The sequence below is a fragment of the Triturus cristatus genome, chromosome 4_1 (assembly GCF_964204655.1).
Source record: "Triturus cristatus chromosome 4_1, aTriCri1.1, whole genome shotgun sequence".
In the NCBI taxonomy this organism is placed as follows: Eukaryota; Metazoa; Chordata; class Amphibia; order Caudata; family Salamandridae; genus Triturus; species Triturus cristatus.
Window position 1 is genome coordinate 891,891,039 of NC_140585.1, and position 16,314 is coordinate 891,907,352.

Sequence of the window (16,314 nt, forward strand, 5' to 3'; positions counted from 1 at the left end):
AACTTTACCGCTGGCTCTACCCACAGAAGCACCCCCATTGTATATGTTGAATATGAAGTACCAACTATCTGACCTCTCTAGCGGTGGCCAAGCTCAAGAAGCTCCGCGGCCGTCAAGAGTGTTTCCTGTAAGTAGGCTATGTGGATCTGTCAGCATCGCATATAAGAGTACACTGGGTGGCAGCTTTTGGAGGTGACCATATTCCAGGTCCGAATGTTATATGTGGGGTTGCAATCTGTCAAATTTGTCATCATAATTAATGTCTCCCCATATTTCCAATCAGTGATGCCCCCCTTCCCCCGGTCCTCGGGTAATCCTAGACTGCTCCAGACACAGTGTTGTTAGGTCACACATAAAAACGAGTCCATAACATAAAACTCAACTCCTGTCTCCAGATCAGGACAGCAATAAGCCCTGGACCAATTATAAACTGTACAATACAGCAAAAGTAAGGGTTTCCTGCGCAATCTGGGGAGGGGTGGAATATGTAACCATGCCACACCTGTGGTACAGCTGCAGATAGGCCCCCCTCCTGTACAAGCACATAGCCCTGGAATACAAATATGAAAAAATTATATAGTGCCTCAGTTAAGATCACTTGATCCACTGTCATGGGAGTAAGGACTTGACCGGAGTTCCGGTGGGATATCTTCCAAAGCAGAGACTAAGGGGCCTATTACGATGGCGGGCAGACTATGTCCGCCCTCCACCGCAACGGAGCACGGGACCGACCACCAAAGTTGCGGCGGTCCTTCCATGCAAATTAGGATGCGCCCGCCACACTGGCGTGCGCATCCTTGACCTTTTACATTGCGGGTGGATCTGCTGGCTGCAGACCCGCTTGCAGTGTAAAAGGACTGTGCACAGCATTGCCATGCGCTACATGGCAGGCACCATGTGGTGCCTGCTACGTAGAGCATTGCACCCATATGAACCCCCCACCCCCCAACACGCTGGGGACCCGCAACGGGCCCCCAACAGCAAGAACCGCTTGCCTTTGCATGGCAGCATCACCGCCATGGAAAGGTAATTTTCCGCCTACATCACAATATTGTGTCCCTTTTCCGCTAGGTCGACAAGTCGACCGGCGGAAAAGCGGCAGACGGTCTTTTGGTCCACTGTGGTGCCCCCCGCCATGCTAATATGGCGGGGGGAGAACCAGGGATATATGACGGGTGGATCGCCACAGCTGGGTCGGCGGTGACCACCACCGGCCCTGCGGTTGGGATACGCTCGCCATAGTAATAGGCCCCTCAGTCCTCTTCAGGGAGTCCGCCGTGCAGTCGGGTGAACTTGCAGACTGACTATGACGGGACTTTAAGCTGAGCTATCACTTGTGCACACTCCTTCGCCACATACTCCTCCATAGGTCTGCCGTTGGGGTTTCCATACTGCTGCTGTTTGGGCTTCCAGTGCTGCTGGTCCCTGGGCAATAGCAAGTCGCATGGTGGGGGCTAACTTCCTTCAAATCCAGTCACTCCCAGACCTTGCTCAGTGTTGTGAAGAACTGCATATATCCAGTGTCTGTGACGCATAATTTGGCTGGAAATATCGTAGACCTAGTTGGCAAAGTTTCTGTTTAACCTTCTTAAACGATCACCGCCAGCTTTGCCCATCCGTCTTATTATCTGGATTGATGTTTACAGGATTTGGAGTTGGGATGCTGCTCAAGGAATTACCAGAGGCTGAGATTAATTCAAATGCAAAAAAAGAACAATTCATGGACGGATTGCTGAACAAATTCAAACATTTACCCCTAGTACAGAGATCTGGCCTAAATCCATAGTTTTTTTTACCCACCATGCCATTCCAGTTTGGACCTAGTCATATGCAAATCAGTCTTGACCCTGCTCCCCATGGGAACAGTCCAGCCCGAACTGCCAGGTCAGTTCCTCCCTGGACTGGAATCAAGCATCCTGGGACCGGTTTCAGGGTATCACCCCTCATCAGCCAGGCTAACTTGATTCCAGTGCCATGGTGAGCATGGACCCCAAGATTGGGCATTCAAGCATTCTATCCATCACTATTTTGTATACTTGTGTGTCACTCTAAGTAGGATGGGTATGCCCAGATGTGGGTCCTGTGCAAACTGTGCCACTAGAATCAAGCTGTATGTGCCTGATGAGCCCATAACTAGGGTAAAACCGGTCATTTGTTGCATGTGTTCTGGTTAAGGGAGGACCTGGCATGGAAGTTCTGGATGGACTGTTCCTATTAAAGGAGGTCAAGACTGATTTGCGTATAGGTGGGTTCAAACTGAGGTGGGATTGTGCGCAAAATACAGATGAATTGAAATGTGGCATGAGTGATTACCAGTGGTTGAGAATTATTCAAGCATTCCATCCATCACTTTTTTGTATACTTATGTGTTTTTCTAAGTCGGACGGGTATGACCAGACGTGTCACTGGAACCAAGCTGTATGTAATAGGTAGACTTATGAATGATGAAATGTCCGTTCTGGTTGGTAACTTCAAGTATGTTTATTGAAGGTTGAAGTTACAGGTATTTAAGTATATAAATAGCAAGCCCCACCAGGAGCAGCCTGTACGCTGCTCAGCCCATAGACCAACTGACTCAAACCATTCCAACATTCTAACTCCAACATTCCAACATACACACACATCCTGGCTGAGCAGCATATTACAACATCTCCCCTCTTAACAATGAAAAGAACATCTCCCCTCTTAACAATGAAAAGGGAGAAACTCTAAAAAGGTATAACAAAAAGTCACAGTAAAAGACTTAGGCGAAAACATGGCAAGATATGAAAATTGAAAGAAAACGCCAAGAGAAAATAGTAAGTTGGAAGAAACAATAAGGATAACAGGAGGCACGAAAGACGACTCAACCACCCATCTCCCTTTCTACCATGAAAACAACCGATACACACCCACAACCAAAACAATGAGAAAATAGTGAGTGGGAGGGAACAATGAGGATCACAAGAGGCACGAAAAACGACTCAACCACCCGTCTCCCTTTCTCCCATGAACAACAACCGATACACACCCACAACAAAACAATAAGTGACTCAAGTACCAAGATCATGAAAGCTGGCCGGGCCGACACGAAGGAAGTACAAAAGTACAATCAAAAGCGTGAAGAAGAAAACAAGTAGAGCAAAACGCACAACGTGACGCAATAAAACAATTTGCGAGTACAGATGTGGAATGACCACAATAAAAAGATGTGGGGACACCACATAACACAGCAGAACGTGTGCATAAGATGTGGATATACCACATAAATAGATATGGGGACACACCACATGAAATAGATGTGGGGACACACCACATAAACAGTAGAACAAGTGCATAAGATGTGGATGTACCACATTAAATAGATGTGGGAACGCACCACATAAACAGTAGAACATGTTAAGTAAGGTAACTGCAATCTCTAAACAAAATGTGCACGAAATGCGGAAGTACCACATGAAACAAGAGAAAACATTTTTAAATATGTGCACGAGATGCAACAAGGCAATTTGTAAAACGTGAACAAGATGTGGTAGTACCACATAAACAGGGTAAATACAATTTGTCAAAATGTGCACTAGATGTGGTAGTACCACTCGAAATAAGGCAAAACAATTTATAGGAATGTGCACAAGATGTGGTAGTACCACATACAACAAAGTAAATGCAATATGAAAACAAATGTGCACGAGATGTGGTAGTACCACATACAACAAAGTAAATGCAATATGAAAACAAATGTGCACGAGATGTGGAAACAATCAAATACATGTTACACCTGTAACTCTAAACAGAAACAGTGAATAAAATTCCACATACAAATATTCACACGAAGGTGCGAATGCAAACAATTAAATAAAAATTGGACATTAGCGTAAACAAAATATGTATTATCACAATGAATTAAATGAATTACATTCGAAAGGCAAACCAATAATAAAATGTTATCCCTTTGAAATTAAATGCTTGAAAGCAATACCACTTAGCTATTAATTAACATGCCCAGTAGATGGCGCTTTAACCAAAGTAAAAATACAAAGATGGCTTCCACTACATTAAATCAGAAACTACTTTGCCGAGACATATGCATATTTCACGTTATTAATTAGAAAGTGCTGTTGGGGTCGTAATTAAAACTGCAACCAAATGAAATTACTGTGACTATCCCCACAATGCAATTAACTGATATAAAACTGTCAGGAAGAAATGACCATGGAAACAAGAACGGAGCGAAATTCTTTTCTTAAAATCCATTTCACTGAAGAACAGACCTTCAAGTACATCGTAATCCATAGCCTCGTGTTAGCACAAATCACCAAGTAACGAAGGATTCACTGAAGTGCCGATGAAAAGGCGGAGTGACGTCTTATCAAGTTACTTTATTGAAAGAAGCACAAGAACAAAAACACGTGGTTGGCAAAGATGACTTGAATGGCATCCGTGAAGAGATGGTGTGCCAAATACAAGATGGCGGGACGTAGAGGTGACGTCGCACCGGATGGCTCACGGCGGAAAAAATGCTTCAAAGATTCCTGTGTAGGCGCGGTGAAAAGAAACGTCACAGGAGACAATGAAGAGGCATCGCAGGAGCAGGATCAGGTAAGCTGCGCGCGCTGTGAAAGCGGTTAAACTGTCACCACAGCATGCGCACACTAAACGCAGCTCGAGCTCCATTAACAGAGGCAAATTAATTGCTGATATTTGCCTTAATAAATAATATATAAAAAGTGCCTCACCCAGGAACACGAAGCAGCAGAACCAGTGTTCTCAACTTGTCCACGCTGAAAATGAGCTGTCACAAGACGTTTTTCAAATGAAAATGCAGGCAATTAAATTAAACGTAAACAGGCCTCAAAACCCATTCTCTCCCGCAGATGCAGACAATAAAGTCACTTCTCCGTTTACATTTCTCTCCTTGACAAATCCGCTGGGCAAATGAATCGTGTCACACAGCTCTCTGAAGGCTGAAGGAAGGCAGCAACGCAGGGTCTGTGAGCAGGAAATTTCAGTAGTCCCTGACGCTTTTCCACATTGAACAGGTAGTGGTCTCACTGGCAAGTAGAGACAGGCAGAAAGCAGCGCGACGCTGAAAACAGCCACACTTAATTTGAATGCAGGCAGTAACTGGCACATCCAAAGTTGAAAGGAACACCAAGCAGGGACTTGCACTCTCGCGTTGTGGGCGACCGGTGGGAGGTCACTGGTGGGGCTCTCAGTGCAAGTAAGTTTAAGTTGCTTTTCGAGGATTTCCTTTTTCTTGAATTTCGTTATCTTGAAGTTTCTTGAGGGTTTCCAATCGTCGTCAATTGTAGGGAATAGAAATAACCCCACTCCTGGTACCAATTGTAATAAGTAGACTTATGAATGATGAAATGTCCGTTCTGGTTGGTAACTTCAAGTATGTTTATTGAAGGTTGAAGTTACAGGTATTTAAGTATATAAATAGCAAGCCCCACCAGGAGCAGCCTGTACGCTGCTCAGCCCATAGACCAACTGACTCAAACCATTCCAACATTCTAACTCCAACATTCCAACATACACACACATCCTGGCTGAGCAGCATATTACACTGTACCTGACTGATGAGCCCATAACTAGGGCAAAGCCGGTCCCGGGTTGCTTGTGTTCCATTTTGGGAAGGTCCTGGCTTGGCAGTTTGGGATGGACTGTTCCTATTGTAGCAGGGGCAAGACTGATTTGCATATAGCTGGATCCAAACTGGGGTGGCATGGTGTGCAAAATACCGATGGAGTGAATACCAGGCTGAGATTAATTCAATCATTCCATCCATCACTTTTTTCTATACTTATTGCAGCTAATGCACCTTTTTTGATCTCTGGGGTACAGCGCTAGAGAGATGTTGAGAAAAAGCTCCTTGACACAATGGTGTAAGGCAGCTTGGTTTTCCTTCTAGCCTCCCGTCTCCATTCATCCTTTTAAGGGTGTGTAATGTTTATAACTGCTACTGTTGACTATCCGCTTGTTCGGGTTTCTTGACTATCCTGGTACCTGCTTTGAAAGAGTGTTACGTAACGTGCCACCATCCATCATGTGGTCTGATTGCAGGTACTGTAGTGCATGCTTCGTATTCAACCTGGTCATAAAGTTCTGAGTGTGAAACACCTGTACACTTATGACAAATTATTACCATACATGTAATGCATAATGTGTGTTAGAATATGCATGTCCTTTTTTTTGGTAACTAGTCTTAATATCGTTTTTTTTTTTTAATATCGATATACAATAATATCGAGTTTAGTATACCGACAATACTAAAATATCGATGTTATATATATCGATGTTAAAAATATCTTTTTTTTGTTGTTGTTGAAATATCGAAGTATAAAATATCGAATCAAAAAATCGTAATTAAAAAATATCATTTTTTTTAGTGTTTAAAATATCGGGGGGAAATATAGAATGTATAAAATATCGTTTTTTAAAAATATTGTTATAGTATTTTATATTAAAATGTTTTTTTTTAATGTAATAGTTATTGAATTTTGTAAAAAATATTTTTTGTGATAGAAGTTTTAGGAGTGGGATGTTGGGTTTTTAGGGGATAAGGGTAGGGAGTGTTTTAAAATAATTCAAATCAATTTTTTAAATTTTGCATCTTTTGAAAATTTTAATTATGAAATGTTGTTATAGGAGCGGGATGTTGGGTTTGTAGTGAATAAGGGTGGAGAGTATTTTAAAAAATTTAAGAAATTAAATTTGGAAATGTTAAAATGAATTGATATTTAAAATTTGTTGTAGCATTGTTATGTTGGGTTTTTAGGGGCTAAGGGTGGGGAGTGTTTTAAAAATGATAAATAAAAAAATTTAAATTGTAAATTTAAAAAATAGAGTTATTAGGACTGGGAAGTTGGGTTTATAGGGGATGACTTTGGTGAGAATTTAAATTTGAAAAATAAATGCAAAAAGTAAATAGAAATTAAAAAAATTATTTTGAAATATTTAATTTGAGTGCAAATTTGTGTTTATAGGGAAGAGGGCTGGGGAGTGTTTTAAAATATAATGTAATATTTTATTAAATTTATATTTTTTATAAAAAAATTGGGAAAAAAATTAATTTCAAATGTAATAAATGTGTGTAAATATGAATTTATGGAATTTTGAATATAACATTTTAAATAATTTTTATTTTTTAATAAGAATGGTAAAAAATTGGTGAAAAGAATTAATTCAAATGTGGATTTATTAACTAAATTTAGTCAATGTATTTGAGTTTATTAATAGATTAAAATATTTAATTTTATGTTTTTTATATAATGAAAAAACAAAAAACTCAGGGCCCCATTATGATGTTGTGCGGATCGCCACAGCCCGGCCGACGGTTGCGGGCAGAGGCAATCCGCACGCCATCACAGCACAATTTACCTCCCGCCATGTTACTATGGCGGGGGGTAGCGCGGTCCGCCGGTCAGATTGCCGGCCGGGTGGAAAAGGCACACAACATGGTGGCAGTGCCCATCCATATTAGGATGCCTGCGATGGGTATGCCTTTCCATGGCGAGAATCCGCCATGCAAAGGCATATGGTTAATGACTTTGTGGGCCCTCGGGGGGGTGGGTGGCTGCACTTGGGGGTATTGTCATGCACAAGGTGGCAGGCGCGGTGCGGTGCCTGTCACGTTGTGCATGCCAATTCACAACATGCAGATTTTACATTGCGGCGGGTGCTGCTTACAGCACTGCCCGTCGCTATGTAAATGATGCAGAATGCGACCACCAGGGTGGCGGTCGCATCCTACTTGTCCAGGCGGGACCGCAGCACCTCTGGCGGTCGGTCTTGTTTATCGTTACGGTGGCGGGCGGACTTTTCGCCCGCCATCGTAATGGGGCCCTCAGTTGTTTTGTTTCATAATATATATTTATTATATATTATCAGTAATATTATTTAATTTTAAGAAATATTTAAAAAAATTGAAATAAATAAAAATTGAGAGTAGGGGGTTTTATCAATTATTTATTATGTTTAATATGTTATAATTACATTTATTAATGTGTAGTGTCCAGCATGTTCCATTATTTTATAGTAACTGGAGGGGTAATAGTAAATTATATGATTTTATTAAACAAGATATTTCTTTGATTAATATTAACTGCAGTGGGCATAGTTAATTATATATGTTTAGTATCCAGCATCTTCCCTGAATTAATACTAACTGGAGTGGGAATAGTAAATTATATACGTTTAGTGTCCAGCACCTTCCCTGACTTAATACTAGGGGGCCGATTCCGATCTCGCTCGGAAGGGCCCCGAACGCGATCCGGCTGGAAAAAGTATGAGCCGTACGCGTGTTCTCCGCCCGACTCATACAGCTGTACGAGCGAGCAAGTACGATGCAAGCAACGCAAATTGTTTCTGGGTCCGAACCGCTCCGTACGTCTCGTCCGTAAGCAAACCATGCCGTGCAATGGAGGCGATTTCCGACCGAGCCAGTATGATGCACGTGTCGGACAGCCGAATTGAGCCGAAGTTTCCAGCTCGCAAAACGTCCGGGAAGCTGTCTTTGGGTAGGGTGACCAGACGTCCCCGTTTTCCCAGGACGGTCCCCGTTTTTGGGGAAGTGTCCCCGTGTCCCGACACTTTTCTCCAAGTGACTCAAATGTCCCTGTTTTCAAACAGTGTCCCCGTTAAACATAGAAATGTCCCTGTTTTTCATTGTTCTGGTTGAGCATGCGCGCGCATGCTCTCTTTGCACTGTTTACGGCATGTGTCGTCACTGAGGTGAGCGCTGTAGCAAGAAGGGAAATCCTTTGAAGAGAGACATTTTACACGCAGCGCCACCTACGTCATCGTGCCAGCCAAAGTTTCTACTTTGGATAAAACAGTATTTCTTCATCCTGTAGCTTGTATTCATAGTCATACAAACTTTTCAGTAGCCCTTATGCATACCGTGCAAGGATTAAGGCATTGCTCATTGCATGTTTTATTCATAACCAATTGATGCATGCTTTGTGTTCTCCATATCAAAGCTATGACTTGACCTTTTGACTGACCTTTCAGATCACGGCAAACTGTTTAGCTGGAAAGAACTTAAAGGAGCAGGGTTAACGCCTGTGGGAGAGGCGAGCAGCGCTGCTCGAGCTATTCGCTCAGGTCTTCACACTATTGCATTATGAGATGATACCAATGGTCATATAGTCCTACTTTTATGTCGATTGTTACTGCAAACCGTAGTCCTACTTCTATGTCTATGACCTGTCCCCGTTTTTTGTTTTGAGAATCTGGTCACCCTATCTTTGGGGGTCCGCGTCAGACCCCCCACCACCTGCAGCCTTACGCCTCGGACACAGGGGGAGACCCAAGGGTCTCCCCAACACAAGCAAGTATAGTGCGGATGGCACCGTCGCGTACCCACTGTAGGGGGCGGCCTTGTGCGAGACGTACCTATTCAGTCAATGGGAGCCCATGTACACGTCGTACGACCGGCTTCCATTGACTTCTGTGGGAGTCCGACAGCATGCGGCTGCATCGTACTTGCTCGGGCGGACTGCAGGAGTCCGGCTCGGTCGGAAAACACTCCGGATCCAGCTCGGTCGGAGAGCTTTCCGACCCAGATTGGAATCGGCCCCTATCTGGAGTGGGAATAGTAAATTATATATCTTTAGTGTCAAGCACCTTCCCTGAGTATATACTAACTGGAGTGGGAATAGTAAACTATATATGTTTAGTGTCCAGCACTTTCCCTGACTTGATAATAACTGGAGTGGGAATAGTAAATTATATATCTTTAATGTCCAGCCCATTCCCTGCCTTAATACTAACTGGAGTGGGAATAGTAAATTATATATCTTTAGTGTCAAGCACCTTCTCTGACTTAATACTAACTGGAGTGGGAATAGTAAATTATATATCTTTAGTGTCAAGCACTTTCTCTGACTTAATACTAACTGGAGTGGGAATAGTAAATTATATATCTTTAGTGTCAAGCACCTTCTTTGATGTAATACTAAATGGAGTGGGAATAGAAAATTATGTAGGTTTACTGTCCAGCACCTTCCCTGACTTAATACTAACTGGAGTGGGAATAGTAAGTTATATATCTTTAATGTCTAGCACTTTACCTGACTATATATTAATTGGAGTTAGAATAGTAAATAATATATGTGTAGTGTAGAGCATATTACTTGAGTTTATACTAATTGGTGTAGAAATATATTACATATGTTTATAGGTGTGTGACTTTAAAATATTTTTATAATATGTAGTAGTAATGTGTATGTATAATATTTTCTTATATTTACAATTACATTATGTATAACAATATATTTTGATAATACATATTAGTTGAAAAAGTTACATTGCATTAAAAGATACATTTTAGGAAAATAGTTAATAAAAAAAATTAATAGAAAAATTAGACTTGTAAAATTTTAATGATCTTTATTTTCTAATAACATAGTTAGAGTAAAGAAATATTTTATTAAGGGAATATTATACACATAATGAAACATACAAAATAAATACACAGTTTTAATTTCGTAACATAAAGGGGTCTATTACGATGTCCGCCCGCCACCGTAATGGTACACGGGACCGGCCGCCAGAGGTGCAGCGGTCCCGCTAGGCCCATTAGGATGCGACCGCCACCGTGGGCGTCGCATCCCGCATATTTTGCATTGCCGGGGGTGGTGCTGTAAGCAGCACCCGCAGCAATATAAAATGTGCATGTTGTGCATTGGCACGCACAACGTGACAGGCACCGCGTGGTGCCTGCCACCTTGTGTATGCCAATGAACGGGGTACAATACGTACCCCCAAGTGCATCACCCCATCCCTCCACACCCCCGGGGGGCCTTTTCCGCCCGGCCGGAAATCCGACCGGCGGAAAAGCGGCGGACTGTCTTTAATAATAATATGGCGGGGCGAAATGGGAGCATCTGGCGGTTGGATGGCGATGCGCTGGATATGCTAATAGGCTCCAAAGTATTTTGGATATATTTTTATTTACATATATTACATTTTTGAACATACATATTTTTTATATTGGTATATTTTAGGATACAGGTATTTATCTTTTGTAACAATTTTTTTGGGGTTATTTTGATTTAGAACATTTTGGTAACAGATTAATTTTGCAATATAATGTTACAGTTTATTTTTACATGTTTAACAGTTGGCAATTAAATACATATTTTGTTCAAATTAAACAATAGAACATAATACAAATTTAGTTAAACAAATTCACATTCTAAGTGGTTAACAATTTTTTTTTACATGTAATATATATTTTTAATTAATATATGAATGTATTAAATATTAATAATATTAATTATTACATTGTTACATTTTATATAAACATGTTTTTGAAAAGGTAAGTTTTTATTTAACATTTGAAAAATTGTTCAACATTTTTTTGAATAGAATTGTAAACGATATAAAAAGTAATAATCATTAATATATTTTATAATTTTACAATATAGAAAAAATGTTACATTATTTTCAACATATAAGTACAATATTCTAATATAAGTAATTTATTTATTACTGTATTACATGTTTTTAAATTAATTTCTATGTTATTTAACCAGCCATTTTTGTTTTACAGGTACTATTTTGTAACCGCTTACTGTTTTGGGTTATTTCTGAGGGGGACAAGCTTGCGGTTAGAAGCTGCGTCGCGTCGAGGAAGGTAAGTGTAATTTTCTTTAATTAAACTAAGTTTTTCTTGAATTTGAATGTAGTTAGGTGGTAGGTAGTGTGTCTAGTGTTAGGTGTTTGTGTTTTTGGTGTGTTTTAGTTGTTAGTTATATTTTAGCAAGATATCGATAGTTTGAGGCCTAGTGTAGAGAGGATAGAATATGTACAGAAATGTGTCTATTGTTCTAAAAGTGTTTGTAAATGTATTAATTATAGTGTTTATCTTTGTTTGTGTGGGTGGGTATGTTTATTTACTTTTTTACAGGTTTTCTTTTATTGAAGTCGCGTTTTGGAGAAGATAGCGTTTTTTAATTAGGAAGTGTATATTAGTATTTTATACTAATATTATTTAACACTTTCTTAATTTTTCGGGTTTTCCTAGAGCGTTTCTTTAAAAAATATATATATTTTCGGGTTTTTTATGGTTTAATCGAGTTGGATTTATCAGAGTTGCGGTTTGGAGAAGATAGCGTTTTTTTATTAAGAAGTGTTACCTGACTTTGTAGTAACTCAACATTTTGTTGGGGTTTGTTTGAGTTTTGGGCCTGTGTGGGTCACAGATTGTACCATTCTGAGTTCCTGTTAGCTCTGTTCTTTTTGGAGAGCTTGGAGTAGTTTGTGTTGGGTAGGTGTCCCACTGCCTGTTGCTTGGAAGGCATTATGCCAACCTTCAACAGCATTGTTGGGTTTGGCTTGTTTGTTTAGTGTGCTCAGGTACACATTCCACCATGGAATGTGGAATTTGGGTCGTTTTCTGTGCCCTGATCTGCTGAGTCTTCCCACCCAGGTATCTTCGAAGTAATCTAAAAGTGGGCTTAGTTTTTCTTCATTTCTTTTGTAGTAGGGGCTTTCTATTAGGATGTTATAGTGTTCTGCTACTTTAGTTACTGAGACATAGGCCAGTGCTATCAGCTTTTTTTACTTGGTATGCAAAAGTACTGTCTGTTGCATATTCAACGCTTAGGGGCCGATTCCGATCCAGGTCGGAAAGCACTCCGACCTAGCCGGATCCGGAGTGTTTTCCAACTGAGCCGGAGTCCTGCAGTCCGACCGAGCGAGTACGATGCGGCCATATGCTGTCGGACTTGGTTCGGTCGGATTCCCATAGAAGTCAATGGGAGCCGGTCATACGACGTGTACATGGGCTCCCATTGACTGAATGGGTACGTCGCCGACAAGTGCGCCCCCTACAGTGAGTACGCGTCGGTGCCATCCGCACCATACATGCCTGTGTTGGGGTGACCCATGGGTCTCCACCTGTGTCCGAGTCGTAGGGCTTCGGGTGACAAGGGGTCCGACGCGAACCCCCAAAGGTAACCGCCTGGACGATTTGCGAGCCGGACACTCCGGCTCGTACAGGCTGTCCGACGCGTGCATCGTACTGGCTCGGTCGTGAATCGCATCCATTGCACGCCACGGTTGGCTCCCGACCGAGACGTACGGAGCGGTTCGGACTCGGAAACGAGTCGGTCGGTGAATTTCATGTAGCTCGCATCGTACTTGCTCGCTCGTACAGCTGTACGAGTCGTGCGGAAAACACGCGTACGACGCGTAGTTTTTCGGTCCGGATCGCGTTCGGTGCCCTTCCGACCCAGATCGGAATCGGCCCCTGGGGGTTGACTTTTGCAGGTGTCTCCATAGACATTGGTTAAAATGGTAATAGCAACCCTGGATTGCTGAATGTGGGTAGCATTTAAGTATAGAATTATTCATGGCTTGTTCAAAATCTATAATTATTTTCTGAGGAAAATAATTATTTGTTTCTTTTTTTATTTTGTTTAGAATTTCAATGTAGGTAGAATGTTTATTGGGGAGTAGGGTATAGATAAAGGGAATATTAGTATTTTGAAATAGTCCATGGACTGTATACAACTGATAACTTGGTTTGGGACAAATTCTGAAAGTCCAATCCATCATCCATGTGTCACATTGTAGTAATTTGAAGAAATTGTTTGCAGTAGCAAACATAATGTTTCTCTTATCTTTGCATTTATTGTCAAATAGTATAAATGGTTCATTATTGTGTGTTATACTTAGTTCTGGGGGAATTTCTGCCTGTAGAAAGGTTTTAGGGGCATGTGTGGTAGTTGTAGTGGCTTTCTTTTGTCTAGCTATTCTTTTTAATGAATCAATGGAGGGTAATTGGCTAGATGCATGTTGGGGTACTGTTAGTGACTGCTGTTTGTGTATTTCTGTGGTAGGCCTATCTGTACTAGTGCTAGCTTCTTTTATTGATTCAAGAGCCTCTCTCACTTCGATCTCAGTTACATTTGGGGGTAGTTATGTTATTTTACAGATACAACAGTGTTTTCTTGTGTTATAGCTCTTCCATAACATTTGTTCGAATAATATTTGCCAGGGATGTGGAATTCCTATAGCTCGATGCCCAGGACATATTGTTTGGGGTCAAGGGCAACAAGTTTTCATGTGTTTTTTGTCCTTGGGACAAGTAGGCCCAACCCCCTGCAACACAAACCCGTTGGCTGCCAGTTTGCAGTACAACATTATGGATCAGAGAAGGGCACTTTCTGCAGTTAAGGTAAATGTTTTGCCAATATGTTAATGCTGTTCAAACTTGTATTTATGGTTCATTAATTGAAAGCCTTTATTATTAGGGTGAGTGCTCTAAGTAAATGTTGCAAGCTCCGACTGCACTACTGATAGTGGTTTCAGTATAAAAATGTGTACACACGTTTTCAAAGTTTAGCCATATGAGGCTATGAATAATTCTCCCAGAATGCGCTCTGATTTGATGCAAATATTTGCAAAACCTTGAAAGCAGGTTGATGATTCTTAACTTTCAAAATAAAATGTTTATAAAAAATGAAAGCAGGAAAAAAAAAACATTTCTCTAAACTACAGTAAAATTTCAGGAACCATTTTTTTTTTTACATTATACAGTAACATGTGTTGATGCATGCTTGTATTTCCCAACAATATTAATAAAATCAGTATAAACAGCTTCAATAAGATAATTGGGAAACAAAAATAAACAAGCATTGGCAAAGCAAGTAGGTCTGAAATTGGTGGTCAGCTTTTTAGTTTTGTCAATGTGTGAACTGTTTTGGCATGGTATTTGTAAAACCTTATTGGTGTGGTAGCTGCCAGGCCCTCACCATTAGAACAAACATTGGCAAAAGTAAAAAAGAAATTGGTCTCAAAAAGCACACACTGCCAAAGTAGTTACTGGCACTGAACAAAACTACTATGTGTGCCAATATGCTCCCTGTGAAAGAGAATGATTACACTCACAGTGAAGCCAGCCAATACAGAGAAAGAAATACAGCATTTTAATAAACACAAAAGATCACGGTCAACGCCAGACCAAATTAGGGGCCCAATTCTTAAAGAAAGTTTCAAAAGTACACCCATGGTTTATGTCCTTGCATTAAGTGCAGCTATACAGCTTTCATGAATTCCCAACAATTTACAGAAGTAGGACAAGAAATAGAACTCCGAAAAATATTGGTGCATTGCATTTTAGCATGAGCAAATGTGCATGTGTAGATTTGCTCATGTGAAAATCTGAGTGTTTGCAAGTTCACTTTTCCTCCAACCACTTTTTCCCCAACTCTGGAAGAAGGTTTGTCTGTCATTGTCAGGAGTAAATTTCCAACATTTCTCAGTATGGGAAAAGATTAGAGAAGAGTTATTGAAAACCCTAGAAATATGCAGTTAGTGGGTTTGCAAAGATTCAAAAGGGCATTCTAACCCTGGAACTATTGCTTACCACTACTTTCAGTCCCAGTATGTAGGTCTGCAGAAACGTGGCAACATACAGGGATTGCCAAGTATTCAAACACTACTATAGTATGAGCTCTGGCATAATCAGAGAGGCTGTATCAGAGCTCTTATATAATGCGATTGCTGCCATAATTTGTTGCCGCACTACTTGGCACCAAAGGGACAAGTGGATTTTGTTACAGGACAAGTAGATTTATGACGCAACCTGCCCCATGGACAAGTAGATATTTTATTAAATCACACACCCCTGGTTTGCTGCATTTCCAAAAGACTTTTAAACCAGTTTGTTTTTCTTATGTATATACGCAACCCATGTATCATAATAACATTTTCCCTTTTTGAGACATAATAAATTGTGCGCCTTCAGTCATGGTGGTCTTTTTAGTGCTAAGGAAAATATATATAAAAATTAATAAAAATAATACAGTATATTTTTTAAGTAAATAAATATACATTGCTTTGGATATACTTACAGTGTTGCTGTTGATGTAAAGAAAAATTCTGCTGCAATTTTTTTCAAGCTTGTATTTTCGATTTGTTAACCCCTTCAGCGCGGCGGGAATTCCCCCGCGGTGCTGAAGGGTTCGAGCGCGGGCGGGGCCATGACGGAACGGTTCCGTCATGAGCACAGCGCAACCGATGCTCATGACGGAACCGTTCCGTCATGGGCATGGAAGGGGTTAAAGATGTTTCTGTTGGGAAGAATAAATATAATAATATTTTTGTTGTATTGTAGGTGGTGGGGATATTGTGAAAGAGTGGGTCTCTGTGTGGGTATTTTAGGGAGTGGTTTAATACAAAAATATACTTACTTTGTTAGTAACTTTATTGTTTATGCTGCTGTAGTATTTTTTGGCTGCTTTAAAAGATATCTGTAGAGGAGATATAAGTTTAAGAGACATATTAGTGAAATATGATATATATATATTTTTTGGTGAA

The 16,314-nt window shown here is 40.7% G+C and overlaps 1 protein-coding gene across 3 annotated transcripts in view; it reads left to right on the top strand.

The window, feature by feature from the left end:
* The window catches only part of LOC146855745 (NACHT, LRR and PYD domains-containing protein 5-like), a 561,293-nt gene that overhangs the window by 12,407 nt on the left and 532,572 nt on the right, over positions 1 to 16,314 (top strand). For all 3 annotated transcript variants that reach the window (XM_085653658.1, XM_085653660.1, XM_085653661.1), the window contains exon 2: positions 11,540 to 11,623. The gene's annotated coding sequence lies outside the window, so the exon portion shown is untranslated. The remainder of the gene's footprint in view (positions 1 to 11,539; positions 11,624 to 16,314) is intronic.